Source organism: Mustela putorius, unplaced genomic scaffold (genome assembly GCF_011764305.1).
Source record: "Mustela putorius furo isolate JIRA1106 unplaced genomic scaffold, ASM1176430v1.1 tig00000430_pilon_pilon_pilon, whole genome shotgun sequence".
In the NCBI taxonomy this organism is placed as follows: domain Eukaryota; kingdom Metazoa; phylum Chordata; class Mammalia; order Carnivora; family Mustelidae; genus Mustela; species Mustela putorius.
The window spans coordinates 11589950-11605343 of NW_025421377.1; the positions used below are offsets into that span (position 1 = coordinate 11589950).

Consider the following 15394-nt stretch of genomic DNA (forward strand, 5'->3'; position numbering starts at 1 on the left):
ACTAAAATTGGTTCTTCCCAAATGACTTTGGATTTCCTGATTCCTTGGTTCTCATCATTCTGAGTTTTCTCCTATAGAAATCTGGTCCTGTGCAACCACCCCTATCTCCTGACCCTTCATACAATTCCACAAGTGGGGTAGCTTTGGGATGGGCCACTCCTCTGCTTTACTGGGGAGACTGGAGTAACAACAAATAAGAGTTGACAGTGTTAATGCATGGCATTAATAAAAATAGTTTTATAAAATTTGTGGTGGGTTTACGTATTTTGTACTAGAATCCTGTCATTTTAACTTTCTCTTTATTTTATATCAATACATTACATCAGATAGTCAACACTTAATTTGAATAGTTTTATAAAATTTGTGGTGGGTTTATGTATTTTGTACTAGAATCCTGTCATTTTAACTTTCTCTTTATTTTGATTTAGCACTATGATCAAATCACAATACTTTCTAAATAATCTTAACTTCAGTTTTACTACTTGAGAATTGGTGATAATCCCAACTGAGCTGTCCACGCTAATAAACCATCATCATTTAATGAATGCTCAGTACGTGCCAGGTCCTGGTACATCTTCTGAACTTCACAAAGCCCTTGCAAGGTAGGCTTCATTATCTCACGTGATATATTTCTTAAAAATGTCCAGAACCATATTATCCATTGGAAGTGCTTTTTGCAACACGACGTTGCCATTCTTTATCAAATTGTCCTAAACATTCTCTACTCTTCAGTCTGGTCAGGCTCTGTGTCCTCGAATAAAGAACACAGTGGGGGTGGCACTGTGCCATTTCATATAGTCCTTGACTGGCCTAGCCACTTCTACTTCCTGTCTCTTCCTGTCTCCAGGAAACCAGTCACTATGTAGGATTTGCAATATCCCGAAGTCCTCTATACTGTGAAAAGCTCAAGAAACTTAGAAAGATCCTGAAAGATGAGATACTACATGGGGAAAGAGAAGCGAAAGAGAATTAAAATAGCAGGGCAGTGAGGAAGAAACCAATAAAACCCAGCTGGGTGCCAGAGCACAGGCACCAGATACTCTCAGATACTGTGAATCAGAGACCAAACGGCAGAAGTAAATAGACCAAACCCCACTATTCTGAAGAGCATGCAAAGGCTCAGGGAAGGTGAGAAATTTGCCCAAGTCCACACGAATATGAGGTTGCTGAACCAGGATTTGAACCACATTCTCTTCGGTCTCAACCACTACATAATGCAGAATTTCACTATGTATCTAGAAATGTTTTTCCAAAGAGACTCAAATTGCAAGTAGTACTATAGGGAACATGTTACTTAAGAGAATAATCTCAGTTTATGGGCTAAAACATAAGTGTCTTTATAACCAAGCAGATGCTCTTAATTACAAATTTATTTTATCTATTTGTTGAAACAAGCGGACATAGTCTCTACTTAGAGACACTTTAATTTAAATTATGTATTTTAAACCAATAGAACCATATAATTTTTCATCCTTTTTAAAATACATTTATCTGGATTTTTGCTATTTCACACTAAATTTCCAAAAGTTTTCAGTAATATTTCAGACCAAATTCACCTAAATTGTGCTTTCCTATTAATTATTTCTTTAGTGCTCAGCTAAGAAAACAAGTCAAATAAAAGAGAGGTGTTAGATAACCCTTTCTGACTAAGATCTAGGAAAACTGACCAGAAGAAAAGTCTGTGAACTGAGGAGACTCAAATTGCAGGCTTTCCCTATCATTTACGTGTGCTTGGTTCACACATAAATTTCAGGTTTGAAATCTAGACCCATGTTCACATTTTACCAATCCACTGCAACAACTACAGCAAACCTCTCTCTCTCTCTTTTTGAAAGGTTTTATTTATATATTTATTTGTTTACTTATTTATTTATTTACTTGGCAGAGAAGATAAAGAGAGAGAGCACAAGCAGGAGTAATGGTAGGCAGAGGGAAAGAGAGAAGCAGGCTTCCAACCTAGCAGCAAGCCCAATGTGAGACTTAGTCCCAGGACCTCATGACCTGAGCCAAAGGCAGACATTTAGCTGTCTGAGCCACCCAGGCACTCCTATAGCAAAACTTGACCAAGTGTTCATCAGTCTTGACTGAGGATTCAAGGCAAAATTACTTTGTACTCAATTCTTGTTCCTCAAAATTTCTTCATGTACCCTGGGACTTCTCTGAATTTTAGGTCATATAGCACCTAGTTTTACAGAGAAATCTGTTTTCAGTCTTTTTCCTTTATTTCCCCTTTTTTGTCTTTCCTTTCGTGAGCATACCAAAACAGTGATCCCCCAATTCTATTTTATTTAATTTTTTGTCTGTTTTTTTAAAAATGTGGAATGCTTCATGAATTTGGGTGTCATCCTTGGGCAGGGGCCATGCTAATCTTCTTTGTATCCTTCTAGTACTGTCCAAGTGGGCACTCAATTTTATTTCTTTTAATGAAAAGCATTATTATTTAAATTTTTTGTTTTTCTTTTGCAGTTTGAGCTCCTGCCTCCACCTACTCCCAGAAGCCCTGGTCTTCTACCCCAACTGACTCCACAGGAACATTTTCCTTAACCAGAACATTCTTCCTCACAAGGAAGTTTGGTGCTAGCTGTGAATACAATATTGCACTCACCATTTCTTTCTTTCTTTCTTTCTTTCTTTTATTAAATTGCTTTATTTATTTTCAGAAAAACAGTATTCATTATTTTTTCACCATACCCAGTGCACCATTTGTTTCTTGATTCTGACCTCTCTAACTCTGAAACCTTTGGGGAAGTTACTTAATTCAGATTTAGCTTTCATGAAATAAATATTGAATAACAGCAACCTCAAAACGTTCCTGAGAAAATGAAGTGGAATAAGGAAGATTAAGTCTAATAGAATGAATGAACTTCATCAGCAGTCATTTCCTTCCTGCTGATCTCCTGCAACCTTTCCTATGCCTTTCTCCCAGCTATTAAAATCAATCTAGAGTGCTTCTTCCTCTTTAAAATAAATGTTACTCAGTACCAACAAAGCTTCCTGTTATTTAAAAATAACTTTTTCTTATCATCTTATTGCCTATTAGCTTCTACCCCAGTCTGTGGATATGGCTGATTTCATATATAATGTAACCTATTCTCTAGGTATAAAAACAGGAAAGTAAGGAGATTTTGTTCATTCTATTTCTATCCTGCTCTAAAGTCTTGAAAAAGAATCATACCCTCAGAGAACAATTTTAAGGTACTCTGTTAAATTGACCATGTACAACAATCATGCTACAGTGTTTGTGAAGACTGTGAGATCTTATTTTTTTTTCACAATCAAAAATTATACTTTATAAAAGTGTAAGAAAATGTCTTTGAAACAGTTAAAGTTAAAATAAAGCTATCTTACCAGGCACAAGATATTTCTTGGTTTGATTTTGGGTTTTAGAAAAATTTGTACAGATTATTGTAATTAACACAATTATAATTATAATCAAAATAATTGCTATGTTTCTTCTCCATAAATTTCAATGAAGTGATGGAATTTTTAAATCTTTATGCTTTGATTAAATATATTTACCTTTTTTTTGTACTCCCTACATCTATATTACTTTGAACTATTCAAAGTAATCTACAAGTTAAAAAGTCATGTGAATTAAAGATGTATATAGCAAGAAATCAAAAAAAGAAAATATGAAAGATAGATTGTCAATAACATTCCATGCCTATTTTTATCTCATGTGTTCATAATTATAGAAGTAGGAATCTCTGCCAGGTGAGGACAAGACCCGTTATTAGTGTTCCACACCACTGACCTCAGAGGAGGGAGATCGGCAAGAGATGGGGAAATGATAAAATGATAAAAGAATACATGTGGATAATGTTCCTCACTTCTCTGGGGAAAAAAGAAAAGAAAGATAAAAGTATTGGTATGGCCTAGAGTTATAAAAAGGATGAAAAGTGGGTAGAAATTTTCTTTGAATATTTAGCATTGTGAATGCATGCAGTAAAGTTTATTTACCTTTGACCTTTAAGATATTAAACTAATAAAAAGGTCATACTCCAACTTCAGACGCAATTTTGCATCTCCAGATATGACTTTGGTTCTTACCAATCAGAGAAAGTGCAATGATAGGTAAATATAAATATAAAACTGCAGCAGATCTACATTTATTTATTTATTTATTTATTTATTTATATGTGTGTGTGTGTGTGTGTGTGTGTGTGTTTTCTAATGCTAACACTCACTTGCTTCTATTTGCCTCAGGTGATTCTATACCTGCCTCCAAGCTCCACGGGCATATATGATTCAGAAATGGCTAATCAAAATGCCTAATTCCCCAGCCTGTTTTTAATTTTTTTAATTCAGAGATGTGACTGTGACCTAATTTGTTCCAATGAAATAGACTCTCTGAAGCTACTGGGCAAACTTTTATTTATTTATGTTTGTTCCTTTAGTATTGCTGAAAGGAATGATGTTCTCAAAGGAGAGTTACTTGTGCAAAAAGGGAGCATGGCTTCCTTTCCAAAAGTAAGGGAACAATGTTATGATTTTTGTTTCCCTAGTTTTCTTCAGAGTCCATATTGCACCTCTTTCTGCCACAAACTCTCAAGGACGATTGAATCTGCAAAGCCTTAAAAGCCAATAGGAAGGTTTACTTGCACTGTAGCGTGCAACACGTATGATTACCTTGCATGGCTTTCTCAAAACTGGCAAGTGAATTACAAACGTATCAGAGATGGGATCTTAGTAAAACCACATAGAAGATACACACAGTTTCCCTTAATTTTGAAAGAATATGCAAAAATGTCCCTAGAATACTAACATAGGATTTTATTAATGCAGCAAGTTTTTGCAATTTTAAATAATTTAACTGTAACCCTCCTTGCATATGTGTGACTACCAAGACATTCAGGGTCCCTATCCGTTTCTATGTTCTAGTTTTTATCAGCTCAGTATTGTGAAAATAGTGTAATAGTATAATAGTCTTTGAATTAGTTATATAGTCAAAGTCTATGTGAATAAATTTTGGACAATGCAAGGCATTATTTCAGATGAAAGCAAACTCCTTCTGAAGTTGATTGTTATCATAAAAAAAATCCATTTTTATTTATTTATTTATTTTTTTAAAAAAGATTTTATTTATTTATTTGACAGAGAGAAATCACAAGTAGATGGAGAGGCAGGCAGAGAGAGAGAGAGGGAAGCAGGCTCCCTGCCCAGCAGATGCGGGACTCGATCCCAGGACCCTGAGATCATGACCTGAGCCGAAGGCAGTGGCTTAACCCACTGAGCCACCCAGGCGCCCCCCAAAAAATCCATTTTTAGAAGAATAGATGTGTATCACATGCTAAGAACTAGATCATTTTGCTTTGGAGTAATTGAACACTAACTGTTAGTGTCTGGAATAATTAGTAGAATATATGAATTCTGACACTATTATTACTTTTGATAATTATTCTTCAATACCTTCGGTGTTGCACTTATGCTACTGGAAAATTAAATGAAAAATGCTGTAGGAATTGTTATCACTACCTCTTTCACATTTTTGATGTGGTTTAATTTTTGGAGTTTCCAGAGAAGCTATATTCTATTTTGTTTTGAGAAAAAAAATTTACACAAGATGAAATGCACAGCTGTTATGCAGGCAACTGATGAGTTTTTGTAAATGTATATATCCAAGCAATCATCACTTCAAATAAGATATAAAACTTTTCCATTTCCCAAGCAATTTCATGCCATAGGGAAACTTCTCTAGATCTGGGAAACCAAGGCTATTTTTTTTTTTTTAAATGAATGCCAGAGTGTTGTGTCTCTTATCCCAAATCTCCTTCATCTTCCCCTCCAATCCTACCTATCTCACCTTCACTTAGGAAAACTCTATTCTGATTTACCACCTGAAATTAGTGTTGCCTACACTTAAAGAGGCAAATATTGTGACGGTGCATAGCTTTCAGGAAGTATGTCGTTTTAAAGAACAGACGTGTCCTCTTCCAGTCTTTGCTCTGGAACCTGTGGTTGTTCAGATAGATGAGCTGGATGCTATTGCAACCTATTGATCAGAATAAGCTTCATAGTTGTCAAGCGATAAATGAAATTTGACCCTAGTTTATCTCAGGGTAAGGCCAACAGAATCGTAAAGAAAGCTGTTGGTAATATTTCTGTCTCTGAATACATATTTGAAATAAATGTGATAGTTCACTCAGGCTGGGTACAATAAAAAAAGAATAGATACTATGTGGGTAATATTTCTAAAAGAAGAGATGACCATCATGCAGAAACCATATGTACCTATTCATCATCTTCCTTCTATCAAATTATTCAGACATTTATTTGGTGCTGAAACATTAAAACATGTATTTCAGTTAATTCAAGATTTGAGGAACAAAAATTTGCAAGGAGGATGCATTTGGAGGAAATCTGTGTAGAATGTTGAAATAACAATGCAAATAAAAATTGATAAAAAATGAATATACATGGAATGTCATTTATTCAATTCAATGTCAAGGTTATTTATTCAACAAATATGTATTGAGTTTCTACTTATACACGTAGTTCTCTGTTTAATGCTAGTCTCACGTGTGGTGACACCTAAAAAATGTCATTGATGTCTTTATTAGGCTACAATAGGCGATGTAGATAGATACTGATTACATGGAATAATTCTTTTATTTCCTGTATGGTGGTCCTAACTGCACCAAACAGTCTATCTATTTCTTACACATTTTCCAGATCCCATGTAACTGAGTAGGGCCAAATTATTACTCTAGTTAACAGGCTGTCGGTGGGAGTGACTTGTTTCACTTTTAGCCAAAGCATGTAAGAGGCAACGTATAATGCTCCAGTTTTTTCCACTCTCAATGATGCAACCCATTTCCTAGGAGATGTATGATCTGTAATATATATGATCTATGATATATGACCTACACACGTCCATTCAACTCTGTACATTAAGTTGTGCTTGTTTATTTCACACAAGCTATCGAGAACACTTCTCAGAAAAAAAAAATTCTATATGAAAATCTCCATCATAGAGAAAAATTCCTAGAGAACCAGACTAGAAAAAGGCATCTCTGTTCGCTGCCCACTCATCCAACTTTACTTGACGTCACTATTCCTGAGTCACAATACCCAGTGACATCGGTCTTTGATCAGTTTCAATCTCTGGGGTTTCCCAAATGTTTTCTGGCTTTGTTCTTGTGCTTTTTGCCCTAAACGCTTTCTCTTTTCTTCACATAGCTGAAGCATTTTCAACTTTCGGGGTTCCTTGTGCTCTGCCCAAATAACTTTCCTGACTGTCTTGTACTGGCTTACAATCCTAGCACTGCAGGATGCACCTCTCTCCCATTTCCTCTTATCTAGGACACTATTTACTTCTGCTTTCTTATTTGGATTGTATGTTTGCAGTAAGAGAATTGATACTCTATCTATTAAATAGTTTTTTTAATGAAACAATCTATATTGTTCATTAGAGGCACTTTAAGAGTGAAAGGGAGGCAAAGTTCATAAAAATGTTATACTTTTTGGAAGAGTTATAGAATAACTAACAAATTTGTAATTTATTCAAGCACTATTTTAAGAAAAAATTATTTTTCTTTTTAACATGAAATTATTGTTAATTTTATTAAATTTATCATAATGGCATTATGGGTTTTTGTTTCTGTTTCAAATGAGGTTTTATTTTTTTATTCTTTAGAATGTAATAAAAACAACATATGTGCATTAAAATAAAACATGCATTTATTAATCAAACATTAGAAGTAATATAGGGAGTATAATAATTATGGTGCATAGCCACCAAATTTCTTAGCTGTGTCTATCCCTAATACTATGTCACTAATACCATATTGTTTCTCTGAAGGGTACATTTTTCAAGATATCCATATTTTTTCATATAATTCCCTGAAATCTCACTTAAAGGTGAATTTTATGGTTACTAAATGTGGTATTATGCACACAATTAACTAAGTTTTCTCTGCTGACTTTAATAGTTTTAACTGATAAATACTGTGCAGATGCTGAGGTACTTGGTAAGCTCAGAGCATATTCTCTGAAATCAAATATATTCTTAATTATAATATTTTCATATTTAAATGTGTAAATATTTCAATCTTATTATTTATTTTAATAGAAATTTACTGTTGGCCTCCATTCAAATTACCTTTCTCCAAAAATTGTTCTTATAAAAAAAAATCCATTTTCTCTAGGACTATTTATATTTTGCTCAATTTAATGCAGCAAAAAATGTCTTCTCATTTTTATTCAATTCTACCACAGAATATAAATTTATTCATTTAGAAATATGGATTCCTTTAAAATATTTTCTGTACCTGAAGTTAAGACATTCCAAATTGCAACTTGGTAATTTCAAGTTAAATCCCAGGATATCCTTTGAAATCTCTATTACATTTGTTAGCTTCCTTGCTTTTTACAGAGATACATTACAATGTCAGCCTGTTTGCAAGATTGTCAATAATTACATTTCCCTGAAAGCTTTGGAAGCTGAATTGTTCTTGAGTTTCATTTGCTGAATACTTTGATTAAAGATTTCTAAATCTTTTCATAAAAAAAAATACAAGCAATGTTTAGAAGATTCATCTATAAAAATTCAATACCACTGTTGAACACTTATGTTGTTTTATAACATAACTCTTTAAGTTGCAAAGAATGTCTTTTATGAAGTAATTCAGTCATTGTATCTCCTTAATCTTTTCCAGTCTACGATTGTTCCCAGTCATTCCCTGTCTTTTGTGATCCTTAAATTTTTGAAGATGATCAATAAATTATTTGTGGAATGTTGCTAAACTTGGATTTGTCTGATATTTTCTGATTTGGCTCAAGTTCTGGACTTTGACAAGAATACAGCAGAAGTGATGATATGTCTTTTTTAGTGCATGGTATCAGGTGGTCCATGAACTTAACATGTTTATTACAGATGATGTTAACCTTGATAGCTATCTGAAGTTGTCTGCTAGTTTTCTTCACGGTAAAGTTGCCATTAATTCCTTTTTTTTTTTTTTTTAAGATTTTAGTTATTTAACAGGGAGAGAGAGAGCACAGGAACAGGGGGAGCAGCAGGCAGAGGGAGAAGCTGGCTCCCCAGAAGGAGAAGCTAGCTCCCTGCTGAATAAGGATCCCAATGTGGGGCTCCTTCCCAAGTCTCTGGGATCATGACTTGAGGGAAAGGCTGATGCTTAACAGACTAAGCCACCCAGGTGTCCCTGTATTATTCCTTTTATAATTAAAAATATATTGGAAAAGATACTTTTAGATCATGAAGATACCCAATTTTCAAACTTTGGTCACTGATTTATCATCCATGTGTGGAGTTTGCCTACAGTAACAACAACAACAACAATAATAAATTAATTTAATTTTTTTAGTGTTCCAAAATTCATTGTTTATTATTTTTTAAGATTGTGTTTATTTATTTGAGAGAGAGAGAGAGCATGAGTGAAATTGGGGGGACAGAAGGAGAGGGAGAAGCAGACTTCCCATGGAGCAGGGGGCTTGAAGCAGGGCTTGATCCCAGGACCAGGAGATCATGACCCGATCCAAAGACAGACACTTACTTGGCCGGACCACCCAGGTGCCCCAGCCTGCAGTAATTATTAATCTAAAAATATTTTACTTATTTATTTGACAGAGAGAGATCACAAGTAGGCAGAGAGGCAGGCGGGGGGGTGGGGAGCAGGCTCCCTGCTGAGCAGAGAGCCCAATGTAGGACTTGATCCCAGGACCCTGAGATCATGACCTGAGCTGAAGGCAAAGGCTTAACACACTGAGCCACCCAGGCACCCCTTAATAGTGATTTTATATTTGCTTCATTCCTTCTATATTTTAAAATTTGAATTCTCATATAATGAAGAACTGTCCCTTCTTTCCCACAGTTATTATTCAATTACTATTTTATATAAATATGAAACTCATGGATATTTATTTTATTCTATCAGTTATAATTCAATACTACAGTTTATTTTGTTGCTTACATGGTCCAGTTCGGCCTTTGGTAGTTTCTTCAAGTTGGCTCCTTTGTCCTTTTGAAATGATCTCACTCTTTTTGGAACACTGCCATGTTTCCAGTACACAAAATATTTTTTGCTTTACTTTGTATCTTCACTATAGCAGCTCTGGAATCAAGTACTTGTTTTAGTAGCTCTGGTTCTTTTCAATGAAAAATGGTATTTAGAAACCATGATCTAGACCGTAGTTGTGTTCACTGCTACTAGGGTGTCATTGGTTTGAGGCCCTTTCAGTGGATTCAGCATAGAAATTGTGTGTGTGTTTGTTTGTGTGTGTGTGTGTATAACATGTATGTATATATATATATATGATTATGTATATGTTCATACACACAAAACTGCATACATATGCATTCATACTACTCTATCAATATATAATAGTTATAATATAATATATGATATTATGTATCTAGATATAATATTTTATGTTTCACTTAATAAATTTGTATCATACTGATACTTCTGATTCTAATTTCGTATCACAAGGAATCATTCTAGTCTCCTTCTGTTACTTATAATATTATGAATAATGAAATATAAGTAATACTTATATTTATTATTTCTTTCTCCAACAGTGACAAACCTAATTCTCTTTATCTACAATACTTTTTTGTATTAACTTATCCTTATATACACAAGAAAAAGTTTCAGAATTACTACTGTATATCCTGGCAGAAAACCAATTTGCTAACTAGAGTATGTAACATACTTTAATGATTGTATTACATGTATATATTTAGGAAGACTATGAATTTGTAAACACATCTGTTACCAAGAATTTCTAATAACATATTATGTAACAGAACTTCAGAAGAAAGAGTATAGAGTAAGCTGGTATAAAAAGTAGACAGCTTGATGAATTTCTAGATTCAAACACAACCGTAAGGTATTATTTTAGAAGATGCCTAGTACCTTTTTGATTACTTTCCTAAGAATATACACAGGTCATCACTTGCCGAGCTATCAGGTTGGAAGCTATCATTAATGTTAAATCTACCGTGACTGAAAAAAAAACCACAACCATAGCACAGGAAATTAGTATCATTCAGTTTATACTTATTTGTTGAAGACTATATTTCCATTCATTTAAGTTTTGAGAAAAATAGTAGTACTAAATTGCAATATTCCTGTATGATAATAGCAAAAAATAACTGGAAATCACTATTGTTTCTGTTGGCTCACTATCCTAACATTAATCATGGTGAAATATTTTGGGATTATACATGGGAGAGTAAGACACAATACTACCAACTTGAAGAGTGAATCATTCCTCAAGCAGTTCAGATTCTTACAAATCCCTCCATTATAATTTTTAAAATCATTGTGATTCATGACATGGACACACAACCAGAGAAAGAAATTAACATTTATTTCAATTGTTTGGTCGAATATTATAGATGTATTACATGTTTAAAATAATGAAGCTGGATTGTTGAAAACAATGTCAACCCACCTTTCATCCTTCAAGTTTACCTTGTCTTCCATGAAGCATTCTATAGTTTAACGATCTATTTTCCATTTCATTACAAATTCTCACAAGATGGAATTAGACACTAACACATCTTTGGAATTGTACGTTCATTGGTGTGTTTTCTCATACGAGAAATAAACCCCATAATGTTGTTAACATGAAATATTGAAAAATCAAAACATATTTTATGTTCTTTGTGATGAGATTATGTTTCAAAATATTAGGATTGACATGCTGCACATACCTATGAATTATAGTGTTAAAAGGCATCTGTCACATTTATCTTGATGAGCACTGAAAAGCAAATGAAATTACTAAATTGGTCTATTGTACACTTGAAACTAATACAACACTCTGTGCTAACTGCCTTGGCATTTAAAAAAGAGGCATCTTTCATTCTCTTTATTTTTCAGAAAATAAATTAAGATTTGAAAACCAGTGACTGAAAGCCAGAGAAAAGTTAAGATTCTTTGATTAAATAGCATTGCTTAAATATAAGGTATCCCCATGCCCTTATTTCTTGCATATCTAGGACAAGCCTTGGACAATACAATCCTTTGGAAAATAGCATCTATTTCTGGAGAAAGTGCTGCTCTGTCAAATGGTACTGGTGTAGAGGAGGGAGCCCTGTGCCATGGAAGGAGGGTAGGGGCATCTGGTAACCTACTAAATATAAATTATAGATAATAAAACTATGTGAACATCTGGAACAGATGAATAGCCTAAAAATATTACATTGAACTAGATATAATTCAAATACCACAAACCCCCAACTACTAAGAAGTCGATATTAGATAAAACATGCATGAAACTCCACTTAAAATTTATTTAAATACATTTATTAAAATAAATCTGTAGGCTTTATAATATTATACTTTGGTGAATATAACTACTTGTATCATTCTTGGGACTAACAAATTTAGATACTGTCATAATTCTGGAGACTTTAGAGATATAGCATCTAAAATAGGCATATAATCTTTTCTCTGAGCAATAGATAAACATTATTTAGTCTTCAGTTTAAAGTAATAGTTTAACTTAAAATATGCTCATACTTCTATCCTTCCCACATATTTTTGTGCTATTGAATTTTAATCACCCACAATGGTACTTCTTGGCATAGAATTTAAAAAAAAATGAGGGACACCTGGGTGGCTCAGTTGGTTAAGCAGCTGCCTTCAGCTCAGGTCATGATCCCAGCGTCCTGGGATCAAGTCCCACATCGGGCTCCTTGCTCGGCGGGGAGCCTGCTTCTCCCTCTCCTTCTGCCTCTGCCTGCCATTCTGTCTGCCTGTGCTCGCTCTCCCCCCCCCTCTGATAAATAAATAAAATCTTTAAAATAAATAAATAAATAAATAAATAAATAATGAGTTGTGAAAATAACACTAACAAAGTTATATAAACTTTTTTTTTTTTAAAGATTTTATTTATTTATTTGACAGAGAGAAATCACAAGTAGATGGAGAGGCAGGCAGAGAGAGAGAGGGAAGCAGGCTCCCTGCTGAGCAGAGAGCCCGATGCGGGACTCGATCCCAGGACCCTGAGATCATGACCCGAGCCGAAGGCAGCGGCTTAACCCACTGAGCCACCCAGGCGCCCCATAAACTTTTGTTTAAAGGGCAAGAGAGTATTCATGTAGTAGTTTGTTTCTGATCTATGATTGTTGGTGCACAAGCTTCTTGAAATCTGTTTGCTGTCATGAATTGTAAAGAGAACTCTTAAATTGCTACTTAAATAACAGAGGGCTTTTTTTTTCTTGCTTTTCTTTTCTTTTTAATATATAGGTCTAATGAAGTACAAAGGATATTGCATATTGTTGAGTTTATCTAAAGCATACAATCTTCATCTCTCCTTCATGCCACAGTGAATTAAGTAGATAAACATGTCGTGAGAAATTAAGATGGATGATAAGCTTGCTGGCACCATCTTGAAGGCACAAGACATCATCACCTTCTCCACAGGTATTTGGCTAAAACACTCTATCCTCACATTGTCAAGTAGCACCTTGAAGAAATATCACACACATTGTTGAAAGCAGAGAGAAAGTCAAAGATAATATGACTCATAGTTTACATATTGCATACATAATGAAGTCTTGATATGAACTTGAAAGGACTGAATAAAATATGTATACTACTTAACACTCATTTACAGACTTGAGTTCAACCAATATGTAATGGAGTAGATAAGACTTTTTTCTTTATTTTATAGATAAGTTTACCAAAAAAATAAAAAGAAAAGAAAAATAAATTAATTATCCAGAGCCATTGCTTTCAGTTAAAGATCTTAGTCTAAGTGTATTTGGCTGCCTCTGTTTCTGTCAGACAAAGCACGGTCATTCAAAATATAAATATAAAACAAAGATGAAAAATATAGTTTTATCATTTTTACATGAAATCCAAACTATTTAGCAAAAGGGAGCTATCTAGTTTAGACAACTATTTTTTTTTTTTACAACAAAACCATTTATACTTATTAACAGGAAACTGGATGTTAGAATGGTTCTCATGTCATTTCAAGGACTAGCTCCAGCTCAGACATTTTATTAGAAGGCACAAAAAGAAACAACTGAAATAAAGAAGGTCTGTTACCCTCTGCTGGAGATCTATTCAACCACCTTTTACCTTTTCCTTTCTTGCTGGATGCTTACACAATTGAAAGATTTATTCATCAGTCGCCTGTCCTCACCTTATTACAAATTTACATTTTTTTTGAAGATTTTATTTATTTATTTTAGAGAGAGGGAGAGAGTGCATGAGAGGGGAGAAGTCAGCAGGAGAAGCTGACTCCCTGCCCAGCAGGGAACCTGATGTGGGCCTGGATCCTGGCACTCCAGGATCACGACCTGAGCTGAAGATAATGAGTTTACCAACTGAGCCACCCAGGGACCCTACAAATGTACACTCAAGAAATACTTAGTATACATATGGTAGCCAGGAAGTGCTGAGTTTAACTGAAATAAACTAAACCAGAACATACATGGATATCACAAAACATATGTGTATATGTGTAACATATGCAGTATTATTACATATACACATACACGCTTATATGTATATTCTCATAACATAGAATATCTCTTATCTCACACATATACACATATAAATCCAAAGCAAACTACCCAGAATTGCTTGCTTTTTTGTTCTCTAATGTCCTGTTAATTCTCCCACTCCTTTTAACCTAAGTAGTGCATATTACCTTACTACCTCATACTACTATGATTGGATTGTCACATGTTTGTACCTTAAGTCTTCTGGTAAGTGGTGGATTTCAAAGGGTATATATTGTGCCATGAGCCTTATCTCATAAACTTACTGCACCATAACACTATACACATAACTTTGCACATGGAAGAAAATAAATATTGTTGGTGAGGTGATATTGTTTGTAAAGAATAAAACTGCTTATGGTATCTGATTATAATCACCCTTTCCCCTTCTCACTCTACATGATATCATGAAGATAGGCAACACAGAATGAATAACCACCCACAAAATAACGTTCAGTCTGAAAGCTGCTGTGAGAAATGGAGTCTACTGACTGATCTTGCTTTGCATAGGTTGTGTCATAGAATCTGAGATATTTAAAGTCTTTGATTTGGAATTTACCTTTGAAATTCCTATTATGCTAACTTTAGAAGTATGGTTGGCTCTCTTCAGATTTTGTATGAAAATTCTTCACCCTGGTTGAGTTTTGCAAATATGGACATTATTTTTTGAAGAAAAATGCTGCAGTCGCGTCCTATAAAAACAAACAAAAGTGCTGGCCCAAACCCGTTGCTTAGCAATGACATGTTCTTAGTCTAAAGCAACTTGCATTATTTTATTTTATAATATTTATAATGCTTTTAAAGATTTTACATGTTACAAAGAAACATTTATGGCTATTGGGTTTGGAGTTTTATAATGAATACTGATATGATATTTTCTCCCACAATCCTATAAAGAACTAAGAAGTGAAA

At 34.2% G+C, this 15394-nt stretch overlaps 1 pseudogene; it reads right to left on the bottom strand.

The window, feature by feature from the left end:
* Positions 1–2310: 2310 nt before the first annotated feature.
* On the bottom strand, positions 2311–2408 carry LOC123392079 (annotated as a pseudogene).
* Between the last annotated feature and the right edge of the window lie 12986 nt (positions 2409–15394).